Genomic DNA, 21736 nt, shown 5'->3' on the forward strand with positions numbered 1-21736 from the left:
GCCAGGATGGGAAGGGATGGTGTCCCTAGCCTCTGTTTGCCAGAATCTGGGAATGGGCAACAGGAGATGGAGCACTTGATGTTTACCTGTTCTATTCATTCCATCTGGGGCACCTGGCATTGGCCACTGTCAGAAGACAGGATACTCATAGACTCATAGACTTTAAGGTCAGAAGGGACCATTATGATCATCTGGTCTGACCTCCTGCATGATGCAGGCCACAAAGCCGTCCCTACCCTTTCCCTTGACTCTGCTGTTGAAGTCCCCAAATCCTGTGGCTTAGAGACTTCAATTAGCAGAGAATCCTCCTGCTAGCGATCCCTGCCCCATTCTGCGGAGGAAGGCGAAAAACCTCCAGGGCCTCTGCCAATCTACCCTGGAGGAAAAATCCTTCCCGACCCCAAATATGGCGATCAGTAAAACCCCGAGCACGTAGGCAAGATTCTCCAGCCTGACCCTCATTAGCCATTATACTATTTACCTGCGATGGCACGGTGTTCCTTTGACTAAAATCATGTTTTTCCATTAAACCATTCCCTCCATAAACTTACTGGGCTAGATGGACCTTTGATCGGACCTGGTGTGGCCGCTCTGATGTTCTCCCTTATGTGTCACTGGCCATAGACATAGATCCTACAGTCTTCCTTTCTAGCAGCTGAGCTATGTAACTAATGCATCCAGTGTCTCTCAGCGCAGGTATGTTTTTGAACACAGATCACTCAATAACATTGTTTTATTGTCCCTAAACAAATTATTTCCCCATTAACCCTGTGCTGGTTGCCGAACTGGCAGAGCCATTCTCAAGCCAATCTGAGTATGCACATGGATTTTAGCAGCAGTTTGGAAATGTGAATGTTAATTAGGAATCTCTGCCCAGTTTTAATTCTGGTGTTGTGCCTGCTGCTCCCTCACCATGCAAGACTCTTCAGTGACTTTTGGAAAAGGGAAGGGAAGGAAAACTAGCTCACTGACTCTTACAAGTTTTTCTTTAGAATGGGATGTAGAAAGAAAGCAACTCAAGACATGGTTCTACTGAGATTGCAGTTGCCTCTTCTGGGGAGCCCCCCAGGTAAGCGCTGCCCAGAGCCTGCCTCACCCTGTCCCTCCCCCCTCCCACACCCAATCTTTGCTGCTGCTGGGGAGGAAGGGGGAGGTGTGGAGTCATGTACGAAGCCTGCTTGCCTCACCAAACCCTCCCTCCCCTAGCACCAGTGAAGGGTCCCAGGCCACACGCCGCCCCCCTCAAGCAGCCAGCCCACCCTCCCCCAGCACCCATGGTGCCCCTGGGAAGCCCCCCCCCAAAGTTTTATTCTTTGGTATTTTTAGTAAAAGTCACGGACAGGTCACGGGCCATGATTTTTTTTTTTTTTTTACTGCCCATGACCTGTCTGTGACTTTTACTAAAAATACCCAGGATGAAAACGTATCCTTAATTATAATTAAAGAAAAGCAAATGATCTGGGGTTCCCAGTATTTGTGTCCCCAACACTGACATTTTTGTTATACCCTCTGTTTCTATTCCTCTCTCTCCCCCTTCACTTATAATGAGCAAGAGAAGAAGAGGTTGAAATATGTGCTAGGTGTTACATAGGTTTGGATGACAAATTTAAAACCATCACAGTGCCCTCTAGTGTGACACTGACACTATCAGATTCTGACCTTTCACTGACACTTCATTAATAAATGTTTCCCTGAAGTATGTTGCCGTGATTATTTCAATGGCTCCTACACCGATACCTGCTGCCCCTTCTGGTTGGTTCATTGTACTGTTTGGAACTTGTACCTAAAATTACACCCTTCCTGGAAGCAAGATTCAAAACTGCCCAAGGAAACCCCATTGGGTTTCAAGTGCAGCACAGGCAGGGAGGTAAGGGGACAGCACAGGTGTTTCTCAGCTCCTTCTTTGTCACTGGGAATGGGGTCTAGTGGGTTAGAGCAGGGGGGCTAAGAGTCAGGACTCCTGGGTTTTAGTTCTCTGGGAGAAGAGTGGGGTTCAGTGCTCAACATGGGGCGAAGGGGAACCAAAGACAAAACGCATCCCTTTTCAGCATCAATGCACATTCAATAATCACATGGCTTCTCAATCCTTAGGTTCTGGTGCCATCGTATGGCTTTTTCATTTCACTTCTTATTGTTAAAAGTTTTGGGTACTTTGCACAGAAATGTTATTTCCTTGGGAGAGACTGAGGAGTGGAAGCTGTATTGATTTAATTTTCAAAAGAAAAGAAAAGAAAAAAAAAGAAAAAAAAAGATTTAAATATTCCCCAGACAGCTCAGTCGCAACCTTCCTCCCTCGCTGCTGTCAATGAAGTTTAGTTCTGCTCCACATCCCCAATAAGTGCTTGGTGCAAGTCTGAGGTTTGAGCTAAAGTGAAGGTAGGGGTGACTGTGATCACCTGGACTAGGAAAATTCAGACACAATATCTAAGCCTCTTCATTTGCAGTTTAAACCCATTAAAAAGATTTGAAAAATGAAAAATGAAAAAATCCCAGGTTTGACAAAACGTATTATTCATTTTTTTCTGATTTTACCCTACTTTTGTATCATTTTATTACGTAGAAAATAACAATACATTGTGTGAGATATATGTATTATGATAATACATGAGTCTGTGTGTATATGCAGAGCTGCCGGTTGAAGTAAGGCTATGTATTAGTCTAGAAGATACACACAATAAACAAACAGGCACGCACACAAGCTGTGATGTGTGCATGCATCTGACCATAGTGATGAATCTCACACCCATCACATGCACATTTCAAGCTGTTAGCAGATAATGGTATAAAGATTTGACACTCTAAAATGGGAAGAAAATGAAAATCTGTCTCAGAATACTTTTCAGAACACGAAGAAGTATTTGTAAAAGCAGCAAAGAGTCCTGTGCCACTTATAGACTAACAGACATATTACAGCATGAGCTTTCATGGGTGAATACCCACTTCTTCGGATGCATGTAGTGGAAATTTCCAGAGGCAGGTATAAATATGCAAGCAAGAGTGAGTCAGGCTAGAGATAACGAGGTTAGTTCAATCAGGGAGGATGAGGCCCTCTTCTAGCAATTGAGGTATGAACACCAAGGGAAGAGAAACTGCTTTTGTAGTTGGCTAGCCATTCACTGTCTTTGTTTAATCCTGAGCTGATGGTGTCAAATTTGCAGATGAACTGAAGCTCAGCAGTTTCTCTTTGAAGTCTGGTCCTGAAGTTTTTTTGTTGCAGGATGGCTACCTTTAAATCTGCTATTGTGTGTCCAGGGAGGTTGAAGTGTTCTCCTACAGGTTTTTGTATATTGCCATCCTAATATCTGATTTGTGTCCATTTATCCTTTTACGTAGGGACTGTCCAGTTTGGCTGAGTACATAGCTGAGGGGCATTGCTGGCATATGATGGCGTATATTACATTGGTGGACGTGCAGGTGAATGAACCGATGATGGTGTGGCTGATCTGGTTAGGTCCTGTGAAGGAAGTATTTGAAAGTTTTAAATAAACAAAACCAGGAGAAAAGGATGAAGTTGAGTGTATGCACTGCAAATGGTGTGGCCCAGTTATTAAATGTAAATATTTATAGGCTAATAGTTCTAAGTCTGCAACAGTAATCTGTTTATTCAACTGAAAAGTTTTATTTGGGGATTAGAGAGATATTGCTTTCTCAAACTCATTTTGTTTTGAGTTCTGTTTTAGTTCTGCAGCAAACCACATTGATGAACGGAATTCAAAGCATTAATTTACTAAATAATCCCCCCCCTGTCTTTCCGTCCACCAAAATAAACCCCGATATTTACCCAGAAACATGATTAATAGTCTTTTGCACTGATTTTCACCTGTTTTTGTGGTGGTGGTAATAAACACTGATCCATTTCTGAGAAAAAATAAATAAAATAAAACCTGAAAATGAAGGACCCTAACAACACTATGTCTGGTGAAGGAGATACAGACAGGGCCTCCCGGGGGGGGGGGGGGCAAGTGGGACAATTTGCCTCAAGCCCTACAGGGGCCCCCATGAGAATATAGTATTCTATAGTATTGCAACTTTTTTTATGGAAGGGACCCCTGAAATTGCTTTGTTCCAGGCCCCCTGAATCCTCTGGGTGGCCCTGGATACAGATGTGTTGTTTAATTATTTTTCTCATTTTAAATGTACTTGATCATTTCCATGACAAAAATATTTGTATGAGACCATGAAAAAAAGGAAGAAACCATGAAAATACCCATGGGAGAGGGGGGGTTTCTGAGAGGCGGGGTAGAGATGGAGATTTTCATGAAATGAGGAGAGGCCAAAGTAGGGCCATTAGCTGGAACAAAGGGGGAGGTATTTTGTGCAGTTTAATTTTAACCAGCCTCACATCCTGTAGCCCCTACTGACACCTGCCCCCCAACATGTGACCTAGAGCCACTGGTGAGTCCAGAGACAGCCCCACTAGTCTGGCCCTCCTCCCCACTGTGAAAACTGCAGAGCCCCCAGCACCCCCTCTCCTAGGTGTCTGTTGAAAGGCAGCTACCTGAGTAGTAGTATAAGGGCCCTACCGTCAATCAAACAATAACCCCGCCCCTTGACCCCATTAAGCCCCGCCCCTTGACCCCTTGGTCCCTCCCGCCTATCACCGGAAGTCCCACCCCATGGGGGTATTCCTTCCGTGGTTAAGGTGCCACCGGACCGGAAGCAAGGTGTGTCATGTGACCCCTCTAAGAACGCCCCCCACTACCCTCTACCAATCAGGAGGGGTTTCGTCCCGATAGGACCGCCCCGAGAGGAGATTTTGACCAATTAGGGTGACTTCCGGGGGGGGGGGTGACCCACCTGGAAGTGGGTCGTATGACCCCTCTAAGAACTCCTCCCACCACCCTCTACCAATCAGGAGGGGTTTCGTGCCGACAGGACCGCCCCGAGAGGAGATGTTGACCAACCAGGGTGACTTCTGAGTTGGGGTGACCCCTCCGGAAGGGAGTCGTGTGACCCCACTAAGAACGCCTCCCAAGGCCCTCCGCCAATCAGAGTGCAGCACCATTACCCCCATAAAGCCCAGCTCCAAACAGAGGAGGCGGCCATCTCTTACCAAGGACACGTGTTTTCGAAAGCGCGGAAAGGCTGCTGAGAGGAAACATGGACTCCTTCACCACCCCCGTGAGAACTTTAGACTTTGTTTTAGCCCCGAGGGTCTTTGACCATCCGCAGAGAAAGCGCTACATCAGTGACAGTTCCGAGGAGGAAGAGGGAGCGACCGTGGGAAGCCCTTTGGCCTAGCCGTTGCTGGATATGCCGGAACCCGACCCCGAAACCCTCGTGAGACACCCCGATGAGCGTGACGGCCTCTCTTTGTCCACCCCCTCAGAGGTGGAAGGCGATCGCGGCTCGGGGGAGGCACCGGCGGACAAAGCAAAAATAAAAAGATGCCCCCTACTGGAGGCTCTCAAACTGGCTTGTCTGAAAATGGGAAGGTGGAGTCAGACTCTGGTTTAGCAAATTCCCCAGAGGGCTCTCTAGACAGGTCCCGTTCTACTTCCAATGACCCTCATGGAGGCATCTCAGAGTCTGACTCTCAAATAGCATCTGATGTAGAAGATGCCGCTAATGATCCTGTAGAAGAACCCCCAAGTAACCCCGAAAATGCCGAGGTGTATATGGAGAGAGTGAGAAGTTGGCAACATGAAGTATCCAGATTTGGGGGGTCGGTGTATTGTGAGGAATTTTGTTTTGTTAATCTTGAGCAAATAAATTCAGCTCAGCAGGTTGTTGAAGCCATACACCGTGGAATACAATTAGTGCTCGATGACATTAATGGTAGGGTAGGCCCTGATGATTATGTTCAGTTACGTTTAGAGAGCCGTAATTTAACTAACTCTTTGTTTTCGGTCAAAAGAACTAGGGATGAGCTGTCTACTGAGGATTTCTTAAATCAGACCTCAAAACTGCTACAGAGCAATAGAGAGTTGCATCTCGATGGGACGTTGCGCCTTGTTGTGATGGTTGTAAAAAATAGGGGTGGGGGCGCTCGTAGAGTTTTAAATACTATCCTTAATAGTCAAATTAGTCATAAAAAGAGACAGTGTTTAGTAGACCTGACTTACACCGGTACCAATTTGTGTTTTGCGGGTGGGCTCTTGACCGTTATGTTCGATCGAAAACCTATGGACATGGAATTGTTAGCAGAGGCGAGAAAGTTACATGAGAAACTGGGGTGGTCAGATCAAAAAAAGGTTATGCTCAGCGACGTAGCAAAGTTTGAACAGCATTTAGGAGTTAACATACAGGTGGTGCTGTATACGGCGAAAGGCGGCTGGGGCTTTTTTAAAACGGGGGGTACAGTGTACCCCAAGACTTATTTTATCCTGTTGCACGATGAGCATTACTATGGGGTTTTGGATGTAAAAAAGTTGTTCGGTGCGAAAAATTATTGTGAGTTTTGCCACATGGTGTACAGCCACGACCACTCTTGCAGGTATCGTTGCCGCCTCTGCCTGAGTGTAACGTGCTCAGACAGCGTGGGCGTGCAGCAGCGGTGTCCTAGCGGTAGACTGTATTGTTGGTCCAAAGAGTGTTTAGACAGGCATATTGACTGGGCATCAAAAAACCAAGTTGAATGCCTGTCTAAAACTTTGTGTGAGAAGTATCAGTCTTACATGAACAAGCGGCATAGGTGTAAAGGGAGACGGTGTAAGCAGTGTCAGAGTTTGATCGTTGGTGATGTAGACGGTCACCTCTGTTTTATGGACAGCCTTAGAAAGCCCGAATCTTCAGAAAAGTATATTTTTTATGATTTCGAATGCATTCAGGAGACCGGGGTGCACACTCCCAATTACATTTTTGCTATGTCCCTAAAGCCAGAAAAATCCTGGGAATTTAAGGGCGATGAGTGTCTTTCTGTGTTTGTGAAGACCTTTATTGGCAAAGAGTTTCGGGACTACACGTTCCTAGCACATAATTCTAAAGGTTATGATGCATACTTTATTATTAGACAGTTAATCAAGGAAAAGATGGGCCTAGAACTGATCACTGAGGGTAGTAAACTAATGTGCGTGGAAGTTAAGGCCCTGGGCATTCGTTTTATAGACTCTTTAAACTTCTTGTCCATGAAGCTTAGCAAGCTACCGCAGGCGATGGGGTTTGAAGGGTGCAAAGGGTATTTTCCACACTTTTTTAAAACATTAGAAAATCAAAATTACGTGGGGCCTATGCCCGGTATGGAGCACTATGGTGTAGAAAGCATGATGCCCAGAGAAAAAGCAGAGTTTCTCGACTGGTATCGGGACCACAGCTCTGAGGCATTTTACTTGCAGAAAGAGCTCACGTATTACTGTCAGCAGGATGTAAAAATTTTGAAACAGGCCTGTATCCTATACAGAAAAGAGATCATGAAAATGACGGAGAAGGGAGATGTAGTAGAGAGAGAACCTGGTAAATTCACTGAGATAAAACTGTGTATAGATCCATTCCAGTACATAACACTGGCATCTGTCTGCATGGTTATGTACAGGTTTGTTTTTGGAGCCTAACACGGTAGCTCTTCTCCCTCCAGACAACTATCACAGGCAGACAAAGAGATATTCGACCCCATCTATTCAGTGGCTGTTGTATATCTCTCACAAAGAAAATGTACAAATATGGCACACTTTACAGGGTGGGGAACTACAGGTAGGCCCCTACTTTTTAGACAGTTATGCCGATGTTGATGGGCTATGCACAGCCTTTGAGTTTAACGGGTGTTTTTTCCACGGCTGTGTCACCTGTTATTGTGAAAAAGCACAAAATCCTATGACGGGGACATCTTTTGGGTTTCTTTATTACAAGACTCAGCTCAAGACCGACTATCTGAAACGACTTGGTTTTGTAGTGAGGACTCTTTGGGAGCACGAGTGGGAGGTGATGAAAGAAACAGACAGGGAGCTTGCAGACTTTTTAAACCGAGCCCAGTTACCCCAGCCTCTCATGCCTAGGGATGCTCTTTTTGGGGGGAGGACAAATGCTATCTGCCTATATTACAAGCCTAACCCCGGGGAAGAAATCCACTATTATGATTTTACCAGCCTGTACCCTTTCGTAAACAAAACCAAAGAATACCCTATCGGACACCCCGATATAGTCTATGATAAATTTGGGCCCCTTGCAAATTATTTTGGAATTGCAAAAGTTAAAGTGTACCCCCCACGAGGCCTCTTTTTCCCATTGTTACCTGTCAGAGTGGGTGGCAAGCTTATGTTCCCGCTATGCCGAACCTGTGCGGAAACCGAGCAGCGGGAGACATGCACCCATACTGACGAGGAGCAGGCCATCCTGGGGACTTGGTGCACGGTGGAATTGAACGCAGCCATAGCAAAGGGGTACGCGGTGGCTAAGATCTATGAAATGGCATTTTAATGAAAAATCTGAAAAACTCTTTTCAGAGTACATAAAATTACACCTCCATCAGAAACAAGAGGCTTCAGGGTATCCCAGTTGGTGCACAGATGAGGAAAAACAAAATAAGTATGTTAGCGATTTCTACCAGAAAGAAGGTGTGCATTTACGCCAACACGAGATCAGATCAAACCCTGCTAAACGCCAAATCGCTAAACTGTTTTTAAATTCTCTGTGGGGTAAATTCGTCCAAAGATCCAACCTACCCAACACCAGCATCGTGAGAGACCCTGACGAACTCTTGCAGTACCTGTTCTCCCCCAATTATGAGGTTTCATCCTGCGAGTTTATCGATGATGAAACAGCATGCGTGTCGTGGAAGCACGCAAAAGAACGGTACTCTGTCTCTGGCAATACCAATGTTTTCATAGCCTGTTTCACCACTGCTTATGCCCGCTTAGAATTATACAGCCTCTTAGACGGTTTGCAAGAGCGGTGCCTGTACCACGACACTGATTCGGTGATATTTGTGAAAAGGGAGGGTGACTGGAATCCCCCTCTGGGGGATTATTTAGGGGACCTCACGAGCGAGATCCTGCCAGATCAACACATCACCGAGTTTGTGTCGGCAGGCCCGAAAACCTATGGGTATAAGCTGTCGGGTGGAAAGGCCTGTTTGAAAGTCAAAGGTATTACCCTAAATGTAGCAAACTGCGAAAAGATCAACTTCGACAGTTTGAAAGATCTAGTCTTGGACTATTGCACGGGTCTGCAAGAAATCACCTCAAAAAAGATAGAGGTGCAGCAGCCCTCTATCGTAAGAAACAAAAACCAGTGGCAAATAGAGACAAAAACCCTTAAAAAGACACAAAAAGTGGTTTACAACAAGAGGGTCCTAGGAGAAGGTTTTAAAACCCTGCCCTACAGTTTTTGAAAAATGGATACAAGGTGGAAACATCCCTTTTCTGCAATTCTCGCGGGGCCTAGCAACTGCGGGAAAAGTTACTTTATAAAAAACGTGTTGGATAATGCCAAACACACACTGTCTGTTATGCCTGAGAATATCGTGTGGTGTTACAGTTGTTGGCAACCTCTGTATAAAGAACTGCTTTGTAAATATCCCTTTATCAAATTTGTGGAGGGTCTGCCTGATGCTTTTGACGATGACAGTTTGTTTCCTACTAATAAAGTAAATATGATTATCATAGACGATCTGATGAACTCAGCTTGTGAAAGCAATGAAATCGAGAGAGCCTTTACCAAGTACGTGCATCACAGAAAACTGAGCATTATGTATATAGTTCAAAACGTATTTTGTCAGGGAAAAAGGAGTCGCACAATAACCTAAACACAAAGTACATGGTTCTGTTCAAAAACCCCAGGGATAAATTACAAATTGCTACGCTCGCTCGGCAAATGTACCCCGGCAAAGCTCAATTCTTTCTAGAAGCTTTTGAGGATGCTACCAAAAGACCTTATGGCTACCTGGTGGTGGATTTAAATGCTTCCACACCAGAAGCTTATAGACTAAGAACTGGTCTTTTCCCTCCAGACTGGCCGGCGGTTTATACTTTGAAAAGAACAGCCAGGTATAAAAAGAGATGACTTATCGGCAGGCCCCTTTTTAACAGCCGGGGCTGCTGACCAAAAACATGTCTAGCTGTGTGAAGAGAAACCTGGGCCTTTTAAAATTACTTAGCAAATCGTCCCCACAGCAAAGGAGGGCTATACTGTGTTCGGCCTCTGACAATCTAGAAGCGGCCATCTCAGAAATAGCACTCAATACCTTAAAAGGAAACGTACCTTTAACACAGAATCAAGTGCGTGTGCTGAAACAGAAATGCACGCTTATAAAAACTTTGTGTAATAAAAGGTTTCAGAGTAGCAGCCGTGTTAGTCTGTATCCGCAAAAAGAACAGGAGTACTTGTGGCACCTTAGAATTTGTTAGTCTCTAAGGTGCCACAAGTACTCCTGTTCTTCTTTTTTTGTAATAAAAGGGTTTCACTTAAAAGAAAAAAGCATCTGGTGAAGCAGTCTGGGGGGGTTTATCGGACCTCTGTTAAGTTTTGCTATCCCTCTGATAACGGGGCTTTTAACTAATTGATAATGGAGTATGCAGAAAAAATGTTCCTGGTTCCCAGCCACCAGTTGGAGCAATTAATGGCTCCCCCTCCAGCAGAGGAAAATATCAGAACAACCGCAACTTGCTTACTGGATGCTGAAATGAAGTCTGTTCTTCAAAGAACTGACTTGGCCGAATACGAAAAGGCTAAACTTTACAGTGCCGTGCTTCAAAGGTACCTAATGTACGTGAAGCAGAGCGATGTGGATAAAGGAAAAATAAGTCTGTTTCTACTGGAATAGGAACAAAGTGTGACTGCCAAACCCCCAGAAACACCAAAGAACTCAGACTCTGTTGCTCAGGAGGTGTTGGATAATGTAAATAAGCGTTATAAGAAAAATGCAATAGTATTGCTAAATAAGCTGGGCCAGGATAAAAATCTCTCTTCATGGAACGATAAAGGGTCTTTTGTGTACAAAGGCTCTGTGGTTAATGGTTCTAATATACTCGACTTAGTCAGGGCCGTCACCCAGACTCGCTCTGTTCCTAGCAGACATGTACCTAAAGGATGGGATGTGTTTATGAATGCCATGGCAGAACTGAACATACCATCTTCCGTCATGGGCAATGCGGCCAACAGAGATCTTTTAGAACGCCTCAAGGCCTCGACTGCTGACACCGGGGTAAATCGAGAAACTATGACCCCTTTTTCGCCGTCTAAAAAACGAAAATTGGCTAAAAGAGCTGAATGGCTCAGTGTGTAACATTTTTCACATTCTAAATTTAAAAAAAAAATGGTAATGTTTTGCTTTAAATAAAACATTTCTATAATTAAAAAAAAAATCTGTGTACTTTTTCCTCAATTGGTTTAAAAAAAAACAAACACCAAACATCATTTGTCTTTAAACTCCACACCTGGGGTGCTTTATTGGGTAACATGGCTATGAAAATCATTGCAAGATACACATGTCTGGGCTTGTTGAAACATGGTTTGAGCAAGACTAGGCATGCCCAAGAATTTAAATTTCCTTTTTACAAACATCATCACCATCTGGTCGTTTTGCACTAAGTCGTTAGAATACAAATTTAAAATCCGATCAAAAGATAAACCCTTGCTACGATGATGTAAGAAAAACACACAGTGATAGCTGCAGGCGACGGAGCGGGGCTCTTGTAATTGTCTATTGTGAAACACCATGTCTGTGGCATTTTTGTTTAAAAATTTCATAATGCTTTTAGGAAACAACACACTGTTCGGGGGCTGCCCATATGAGTCAAAAAACTCTCCACGGTTACGCTCCGCCAGATACAAGGCGAGCCAGTGTTCACCCGGTTGGTTGTGTGGATGCGTGTTCACCACCAAGCCTAGGGGCCTCTGAGACAGCTTGCCTCCTGATAGCCAATCGCAAGGGAACACATCTAAGAAATTCTTTTTCGTGTAAGGGTCCGTTGATAAGACATGTGAGAGCTGCACGGTGTCCATGTTCACATGTAGTCAAACAGAACGTTTCTCCTCTGATTTATTTCTATGACATTGTCAAAAACCCCATACACAATCATATTGACGGTAACCGTTAAAGGCTTCCCAAAACGTATTTCTGCTCTCAGGTTTCCGGTTTTAATCAGGGAATAGTGATCAGCGCATTCCTGGTCAGGAGACAGGTCAAAGGCAAACAAGGTGTAACCCTGTGCAAACTCCTCACGGTCGATTAACAGAGAACGATCTTTCATGTGTTTACCAGCTGTCTGTACCAAATTCATGTATTCTCTCACGCAGCGTCCTGCTTTGAAGTCCAGTTGCAGAGGCTTGGTCGGTATCTGTTCACCATCCACATACAAGGCCACAAAATTAATATCGTAATGTTTAAAATGAAAGGGATTTTTAGCGTAATTTCCGCTAAAGGCATCGTTATCCACAAACCCTAGGACAAGCATTTTGGGTAACTGTCCCAAGAACAGGTTCTCCTGGTTACTGACCCTGCTGCCCGCAGGGATGCTAAACACTTTCATTCCCACACGGTCCACGGGGTATTTAGCATTAGCGGTAAGCAGGGCCTCCGCGTGCCCCAGATGGACTCCCGGGGCCACCCGTACTTTCTTCACAAAAAGGGACGCTGATACGATGCACAGTTTAAAGCCTTCAGCCGCACTGCCCATTAAACAGAAAGCGTCTTTACTGCGCGTCAGTTTAATTTTCACATCCACTCCATTTAACAAAAGTTTTTCTTGAAAAAACAGGTCGCTATGTAAATGGCCCAGCAGCTTTACAGTTCTGCTCGCGGCCGTCAGCTTTGCACGCCTCACAAACCCTAGATTCCCTCCATCCAACTCTGTTTCTTCATGTTGTCCAGCAGTGTCTTTGTAAAACAGGCCGGCGGAAAATTGCGTGGTGAGGGTGTTGTCGCTGTAATTGAGCACCGATTCTATAAAGGCCCTGTAAGGGTAGCAGTTGTTGCTTTGGCTTCTGAGGCGGTCTCCCAGCGTAACATCCAACTGACTGAAAATAGAGGCCACGGGGTAATTCACCAGACCCACTTCGGTGTCCACGGCGAGTTCAGTTCCGTCTCCTTTTACAATCTTGCAACACAGGTACAGCAGCATGTTTGTTTAAATCCATGTAATCTATGCCATTCCCTGCTATAAAAAAGTCAATGGGGGCAGACTCCGTAATGGCCGATAGAGGCGGCACCTTGATGTAGATGCTTTTCTCGATGCTGGTCTGTGTAGAGGCTATTTGAAACAAGTCTAGTTCGGATTTGGTGCACTCTTCAGACCCGCAGTGAACAAAAGCCATGTTGATTAAAATATGTCTCTTTTACCAGGCAGAGCGCGTCTCCTCTTTCGCCCAGGCTTCCTCTTGGACTTTCGCTTATGGCCGGCCCTGCGTGTCAAAGCCCTTCTTTTAAAGGGTTTCGGGGGACCTGTGCGTCGCGGGTATGACGTATTTCTCTTTCTCTTCCTCCTTTTAATGTACATCAGCCCCGATCCTTCCTGTGAAGCTGTATTCCCCACCTTCTCCAGAACAGCCCGGGAGACGTGACCTACCACATCTTTAGCTATGTTTTGAGCGGCAGTTTTTACGCAGGGTTTAATAATCTCTAGCCCCGTCCTCAAAAGCGGTACGGCTTTTCGAAAGAGGCTACGAAATATACCACCCACACCCGCTCCGTACATCACAGGGGCCCCATGATATCCAGGAAGGGCGTATCCAGCCTGGGCTTTGTAATAGTTCCTGTAGATGGTGGGGTCGCCATAATTTTTTGGGATCGCCATAATAGGGTTTTGCTTTTTTTTTTTTTTTTTTAAGAAACCTCGCTCTCTCTGCGGCCGCAGATGCAGCTTGATGATCACCTTGCCGAAGCGAAATGAGACATGTCTGTTCTGATCTGTCTTTATTTCAATGGTGATGGTGTCAATGTGGTGTTTACTGACAGGGATGTAATGAGGTTTGTCGTAGGTAATGGTAACAAACTCGTTGTTCCTTCCTCGGACAGGGACGCAGCGTAACAGGGGAACAGAAAAGTCCCCCACAAACTGGTGTTCTACGATATCCATGTATACATACAAGGAGTTAAAACCTCCTGTGATGTCTGCCGAGAAGGGGAATTTTTGGACGTTGCGTTTGTGGCCCAAACCCAGAATGTTAGCTAGCTCCCCATCAATAGAAAACACGTACATAAAATTGGTAGATTTAAGTCTCACTTTTCTACCCACAGGGTCGTAGTTCATGACCACCTCAGGCGGTCTGGGATGACGAGCCACGTTGCTGTTCATATGCTCCAGTAATTCGGGTATGGTTGAGTAATAACCTCGTCGTAGGATGAAATTCCACGTTGTAGCTCCAAAGGTGATTTCGAAAGGGGTGTCTTCGTTGATAGTATTCCAGCTGTGCGGGTATTGTATTTCCACTAACCCCACCTCCCAGGCACCAGGGAGATCCAAGGGCTTAATTAGCCGTATTGTAAAGTTTGAGGTGGTGTTTTGGGGAAAAACTGCAGAGCTGGCAATGTTGGGCAAAGTAATGTAAAACCCGCCATCACTCATTTTTCTCTCTCTTTCTCTGTCCTTGCAGAAGGAATCTTTTTTTTGTTCATTTGTTTGTTCATGTCTAGATGTCACAGAGTTGAGAAGCTTCCACCCAGCTGTTAAACTTATCAGGCCACCCCAACCATTTCACCAGTAGCTGCTTTTTTCTCCCTTTTCCTTTCTCTGCTAGAACTTTTTCAATCCTGTAAATCCTGTCTCGTTTGGGGTTTACTTTTTGTAATTCTTCAGGGTAAAAAGATCCAGTAACTGTCTCACCCTCATAATCTTTTAAGCGGTATACAGGTCTCTGGCCCCTGGTTAAGGCTTCATCCACTATAAATATCTCATCGGTAAACGTCTGTTCATAACCTTCTTCAAAAGTGCCTTTGGTTTTAGATAGTCTCACGTGGTCACCTTTTCTAAAAGGGGCAACAACTGGTTTTATTTTAAAACCATCTCCATAAACCGTTTTCCATACCTTCAAAGAATTTGAAGGGTTAACATCAACGGGTCTGGTACGTATAGTTCTGTGAAAGCTCTGGTTGTAACTCTTTATAAAGTCAGGTAAGACGTCAACGTAGTGAAAGGTGCTATGGGCTGTAAAATACCTCCACATCCTAGTTTTTAAAGTTCTGTTAAATCGCTCCACAACCCCTGCTTTGACTTCATTATCGGTAACAAAATGGTAAACTCCATGCCGCTTTAACAATCCACTTAAAGGTTTGTTTAAAAATTCTTTCCTCCGATCGGTTTGTAATTTTTGAGGCATGCGACCTTCACTGAAAATAGCTTTAAAGGCCTTGGATACCTCACCACTCATCTTGTCTTTTAGGCCTAAGGCCCAGGCATATTTGGATAGAATGTCTATCACTGTTAAGATGTACTTAAAACCGCTGTTGTGGTTGGAGAACCGGTGCATATCCACCAAATCTGCCTGCCACTGCGCATCCACCTCTGAAACAATGGTCTTGTTTCTTTTAAAACGTATTCGAGCCGGTTTGTGTAAAGTGTAAGCATCCTGGTCTGAAAGCCATGCTGTTACCTGTCTTCTGTTTAAAGTTTTACTATGCTTTCTGGCTGCTTGAAAAAGAGGGTTGACCCCGCCGAAGCTCCCAACTTCCCCGGGGGCATAATATATTTTCTTTAACAGCCGTCTGTGTAGACATGGCTGTTACCGGTACCGTCTTTTACTACCACAAGTATGAAAGGGAACACATTCATACTGACACATTTAAATAAGTTTTATTAATTGCCTGGTTTAACACGGCCATTTTTACAGCCACCTGTAAAAAATGGATGCCATGACCCCACCATAAGGGAGTCTCAGATGGTTCATTCTTCCATTTTGTCCTCTTTGGTTTGAGATCTGTGTCTCAGACATGAGCAAAAGCAGCTGACACATGATATGTTTACTCCCACAGGGCTTCCAATGTGTAAGTTTTTAAAGACCTCTAAAAAGGCATAGTCGACCTTTTGAGAGATTTTCAGAAAAGAAACCGTGTAAGCACCCCCACTGCTTGGGTTTTTTTTTGTTTTTCTTTAATTTACGCAACCCCCGGTTCCTACCCCATTACCCACCCTCCTCGACCACCGCTTCTTAATCATTCATTTTACCTGAGCGCCGTCTTTTCCGTTCGCTTTGTCCGCCGGTGCCTCCCCCGAGCCGCGATCGCCTTCCACCTCTGAGGGGGTGGACAAAGAGAGGCCGTCACGTTGATCGGGTTGTCTCACGAGGGTTTCGGGGTCGGGTTGCGGCGTATCCAGCAACGGCTGGGCCAAAGGGCTCCCCGCGGTCGCTCCCTCCTCCTCCTCGAAACTGTCACTGATGCAACGCCTGCTCCACGCAAGGTCAAAGGTGGTTGGGGCTAAAACAATGTCCGACGTTCTCACGGGGGTGGTGAAGGAGTCCATGTTTCCTCTCAGCAGCCTTTCTGCGCGTTCGAAAACATGTGCCCTTGGTAAGAGATGGCCGCCTCCTCTGTCTGGAGCTGGGCTTTATGGGGGTAATGGTGCTACACTCTGATTGGCGGAGGGCCTTGGGAGGCGTTCTTAGTGGGGTCACAGGACTCCCTTCCGGAGGGGTCACCCTAACCCAGAAGTCACCCTGGTTGGTCAACATCTCCTCTCGGGGCGGTCCTGTTGGCACGAAACCCCTCCTGATTGGTAGAGCGTGGTGGGGGGAGTTCTTAGAGGGGTCACATGACCCACTTCCGGATGGGTCACCCCACCCCCGGAAGTCACCCTAATTGGTCAAAATCTCCTCTAGGGGCGGTCCTATCGGCACGAAACCCCTCCTGATTGGTAGAGGGTGGTGGGGGGAGTTCTTAGAGGGGTCACATGACACACCTTGCTTCCGGTCAGGTGGCACCTTAACCCTGGAAGGAATACCCCATGGGGTGGGACTTCCGGTGATAGGCGGGAGGGACCGATGGGGTCAAGGGGCGGGGCTTAAGGGGTCAAGGGGCGGGGTTATGCTTTGATTGACGGCAGGGCCCTTATACTACTTACCTGCTTGATAAGATAGGGGTGAGTATCCCTGCTAGTGCTACAGGAGACCAGAGTTTGATTCTTCTGCCCAAGGCTGACTTTCTGACACACTTGGAAGTTTCATGCTAATTTAGACTCACCTGGTGATAAGCCTGGAGCTCGCTTTCAATGCTGCAAGTGTTTCAAATCCCTGGGAGCAGAACTCCGGTGTCCCACAATTCCAGCTTCTTTATCTCACTGCAACATGATGCAACCAAGTCTGTCACTGTCCAGTTTGTGGTGAATCTCTTTCTGTTTTCTTCATTGTTCCTGGGGAGGGGAGTTTCTCCATTCATCACAGTTCTTGATGGGAGGGGAAGCATGGCGCTGGGGGTGGGGCTTCAGGTTGTGTGGTGCTGGGTGGGCGGGGATACGGCGGGGCAGCGCTCTTTTTTTTGCCTGGTGCGGCAAAAAAGTTAGAGCCAGCCCTGCCTGGAGCTTCCCACACACTTCTGCCACCAGGGTCAGGTGTTGAGTAGTTCACAGCACCCCCCACCAATTACCTTGCAGCAGGGGATTGCAGCACCCCCCCACCCAATGCAGGGGGGAGGGCTGAGTGTATCTCTGCACCCTGAGTCCAGGGCATGCACTCTCTCTGCCCCACACATAGAATCTGGCTCTGCTGCAAGTGACCCCTAAGAACCACCAACCTCCAGGACAGCAGGTTTGGCCCTCAGAGTAGGGAATGTTTCCCCCATGCTACTTTTAGGCCACTGGATGTGCTGGAACCAGGAGGGCTCTGAATGTAACCATTAGCACACACAGCCCATCTGGAAAAAGAACAGCAGTACCTGTTCTTTTTATGGATACAGACTAACACAGCTGCTACTCTGAAGTCCATCTGGGGATGTAGCTCAGTGGTAGAGCACATGCTTTGCATGTATGAGGCCCTGGGTTCAATCCCCAGCATCTCCGAATTTTCTTTTCACCCTGCTGCTTTGCTCACACCCAGAAGAGCCAGCAGTCTCCGTGCATGAGCTTCAATCCTGGTCAGTGAGGGGCAAGTGCCAATTGCATGGAAGGTCTGTGGGGGTTTCTGCTCCTAAATCACCTCTGTACTTTTAAGATTCCCACCGGCTGTGCTGTTTGGGCCGATGGTGGATGAAGAAGGAGAAGGGTACGGGAGGGAAAGGTCCCATCTGCACAGACTGAGAGGCAAGGAAACAGAGGGGCAGTCAGTGCTCAGGAGGAGAGAGGTCAGTGATTTACACTCAACAGAGGACACTGTCTTTTTGAGGTGAGTGCAGCTTGCTTGGGATGGTGCTGATGATGGATAGAAAATGGCTGGAATCAATGACAGATGAGACCATAGAAGGGGAAGGGGAATGGCAGCCCCACAGAAGGTCCTGGGTGCTCAGATGCCCCAGTTATTGCAGCCTGGCCTGTCATAGAGACAGAAAAGACACAGTGGGACCCAACCCCCCTACAGTGATCCCATGGACAATAATCTGTTTTTTTGGCAGGTTAAATGAATGCAGCCTCAGCTCTGGTCTCTCCCAAGGGCCTAACGATGCTTTGCACAACGATAAATAGAAATGAAATGAAATGGCCACAGCATAGGATGGCAGAACCTAAGGAATTAAAAGCCTCCGGATTCTTCTGTGTGCATTACTCCGAATGGGAACTGTAATTTGACTTATTTTGTGGCTGCAGCTGGCAAACAAAACATCAGGACAAAGTCATTCCAGTGACTGTGACACTGGGTTTGAGGAGGCTTTGATATTATTTAAATATAATTAGCATGTTACACTTGTGTTTTTAAAGGTGGCTTCCCCAAGCAATCCCAAGTTGTTCTTCCCACAGCTGGCTGACGGTGGGCAGCAGGGGATCTCCCCTATCTGGGGGAATCTCTCTGGGCCCCACTGTTAGTTCTCCATCCTATATCCCCATAGCCATGCATACCCCTCCCCCACCCATTATCAATGTTTTAGAGTGACCCCTCCCTCACTCTATGTTATGGGATACAGACTTTCTGTGACAGAGACTGACTGGGGCTCCTCTCTGCATGCCCCCAATGGGGAAGGAAAGAGACTGAGGGGGGAGAAATAAGATGGCCAGAAGTAGTCAAATGGGGCTAGACCAGAATAGGGAGATTTTCTTCCTGTTAAAATGTACTGCAGTCTCATCGCTGAAAAGCTGCATCTTTAGTTAGGTTTGAACCATCACCCTTTCAATTACCAGGCAAAGGTGTGAACCACAGAGACTGATAACTGCCTGCTTCCTAACTTTGTCTAAGAAGCACCTGCAGTGGTGCAACTGGTTAATGTAGCGGGGACACTGCTGGGGTTGAGTTCAGGCCTCACCTGGAGCATTGGTTTTCACTACCCATGTAGCTTCCCCATCTTGCTTTGCCTAATTCACACAGAAAGTACCATACTAGGGTAATGAAAGTAAATTCTAAACTCTGAAATGTGGAGGTTGGTGCATAGATTGGGATAAGGATGAGTTTGGAGAGAAAAAGATTTGACAGTATGAAACCAGTGTCCAGGGGCAGGTGTGGTACAACTCCATAAGAGGGAGCCATTTGTGGGAGGGGGTTTCACTTCCTCTGTTAAATGTACTGAGAGGTATTTTAAGATGAAGATAACACCATGGTTAACAGTTGCCTGGCATGTCCTGGGTTAATGATTAAAATAAAGGGACCTAGCAGGGTATATAATCTGAACTGTTTGTGTTACCAACCCTGTCACTGTCTGATAACCCTCAGTTCAGAGCAGGTTTGTACTTTGCTGTGTGGAATGCACAGACTTCTGGAGAGCAGTGGCAGCTGTTTACATGGCACAGAGCCTGGCCCTTAGGAGACATTCTTGACTTGCTGTTTTAATGCAATTCAATAAAATAACAGTGGAGCTACAATGTCAGATACAAAATTTCAGCCCCACCCATGGGTGATACATATTTCATATTTTGGTGGCACAAAATACTTGCGTTCTGCTCTCTTAGAGATGGGGGGCAGTGAGGCCAGGGCTTGCCATAAGGCATTTGAAATTTTCACCACCCCTTTGTGGAGTGGCAAGGCCACCCTGCCTGGTACCAAGGCAGACAGGACGTTAAAGAGGGAGTCTGAGGGCTCCTCCACCTCCTCTGCCTGATGGTTGAGGTTTGATGCCACCCTTTTCAATAGTTCCTGGTGGGCTTTAGAGTCCTCCTGTGGGACAGAGGGAAGAGGGGCTGTAATCGCCTCATCAGGTCAGGGTGAGGAGACAGGCGCGGTACTTTGCGTGTCCACCAGTACCAGAGGATCCACCCCCTAGTCGCTCTGTGGGCATGGTGCCGAAGACGTGCATCCTACCGACTCCTTCCTAGGAGGCCAAGAGAGGGAGGCCGACAGCCATTCAGAAGCTCCTTCCACCGAGCGAGCCCCCACCAGGGGCTGCGTCGGGGGCCATGGTGTCCACTGGTACCACTGTGCCGGCCAGGAGGCCCAGTGCCACTGCACCTGATGTAGCACCGGCGGAGCAGGCTGTTCAGCTTGGCTGGCCTGACCCATTGATGGACGACTACGGAGGGAGGCTGGGCTGACATACGACCTGCCACTGTCCCTGGACTGGGAGGAGGGCAATGCTGGGGCCAGTGCCAACCACAAGACCACAACCCCAACATGGAGGAATGGTACCACCGATAGCAGCTGCTCCGTGATCGGCTCTGGCAGGCAGATCCACGACGGCGAAGCGACGGCAATCAACGCCCGGGGCTATGGGAGTGGTGCCAGGGTGGGGTCCTGGAGCGAGATGATGAACGAGAACAGCATCAATGTTCATGTCACGACTGGCTACAGTAGCCCTGATGACACAAGGACCTTTGGCGTCATCTGCGTCGGTCCCGTTGGTATCTGCTCCTCAAGGTGGAGCGGTGCTTGGAGCCTCTGTCAGACAGAACCCAGCCAGACAACCCGGTGGGGGTCAACGCCAACCTGCATGGACTATGCACAGGATGGTTGCTAAGCGGCAAATAGCATCAGGAACATTCTCTCAACCAGACCAGTACTGAGTCAGGGGCGACTGCGAAGATCCCAGTGGCGGCTTGCCTCTGGACTGCGGGGCCAACATTGGCAGTGCTCCTGGTACCTAGGGTTACCATATTTAACAAATAAAAAAAGAGGACCCTCCACAGGGCCCTGACCCCGCCCATTTCCCACCCCCAGCCCTGCCCCAACTCTGCCCCTTCCCCGCCCAACCCCGCCCTAACTCCGCCCCCATCTCCCTCCCACTCCCAGCCACGCGAAAAGGGCTGCCCGAGCGCTACCGGCTTCACGGTTTGCCGGGCAGCCCCCAGACCCTGCGCCCCCGGCCGGCGCTTCCCCAGCGCAGCTGGAGCCGGGAGGGGAAGCGCCCAGCCGGGGGCGCAGGATCCGGAGGCATGGGGGCTGCCCGAAGCCGGTAGCGCTCGGCTCTTAAACAGAGCCAAAGAGTCAGGGGAGGAGCAGAGCCGCCGCGGCCGGAGGCTCTGCTCCTCCCCTGACTCTTTGGCTCTGTTTAAGAGCCAAGCTGCCCGAGCGCTACCAGCTTCGGGCAGCCCCCATGGTTCCGGACCCTGCACCACCGGAGCCCGGGAGGGGAAGTGCCCAGCCGGCGGCTGGGGTCTGGAGGCAAGGGGGCTGCCTGAAGCCCATAGCACTCAGGCAGCTCGGCTCTTAAACAGAGCCGAAGAGTCAGGGAAGGAGCAGAGCCGCCGCGGGAGGGGAAGTGCCCGGCCGGCATTTTCCCGGACATGTCTGGCTTTTCGGCAATCAAACCCCCGTCCAGGGGGAATTGCCAAAAAGCCAAACATGTCCGGGAAAAAACGGATGT

At 47.4% G+C, this 21736-nt stretch overlaps 1 protein-coding gene and 1 non-coding gene across 2 annotated transcripts in view; one reads left to right on the plus strand and one right to left on the minus strand.

Moving 5' to 3' along the window:
• The window catches only part of LOC128822969 (zinc finger protein 501-like), a 348938-nt gene that overhangs the window by 155439 nt on the left and 171763 nt on the right, over positions 1-21736 (minus strand). The gene's annotated exons all lie outside the window — the stretch shown is intronic.
• TRNAA-UGC (transfer RNA alanine (anticodon UGC)) lies at positions 17790-17861 on the plus strand. Its single transcript has one exon. It is a non-coding gene; the product is annotated as a tRNA-Ala (tRNA).

Source organism: Malaclemys terrapin, chromosome 15 (genome assembly GCF_027887155.1).
Source record: "Malaclemys terrapin pileata isolate rMalTer1 chromosome 15, rMalTer1.hap1, whole genome shotgun sequence".
Lineage (NCBI taxonomy): Eukaryota > Metazoa > Chordata > Testudines > Emydidae > Malaclemys > Malaclemys terrapin.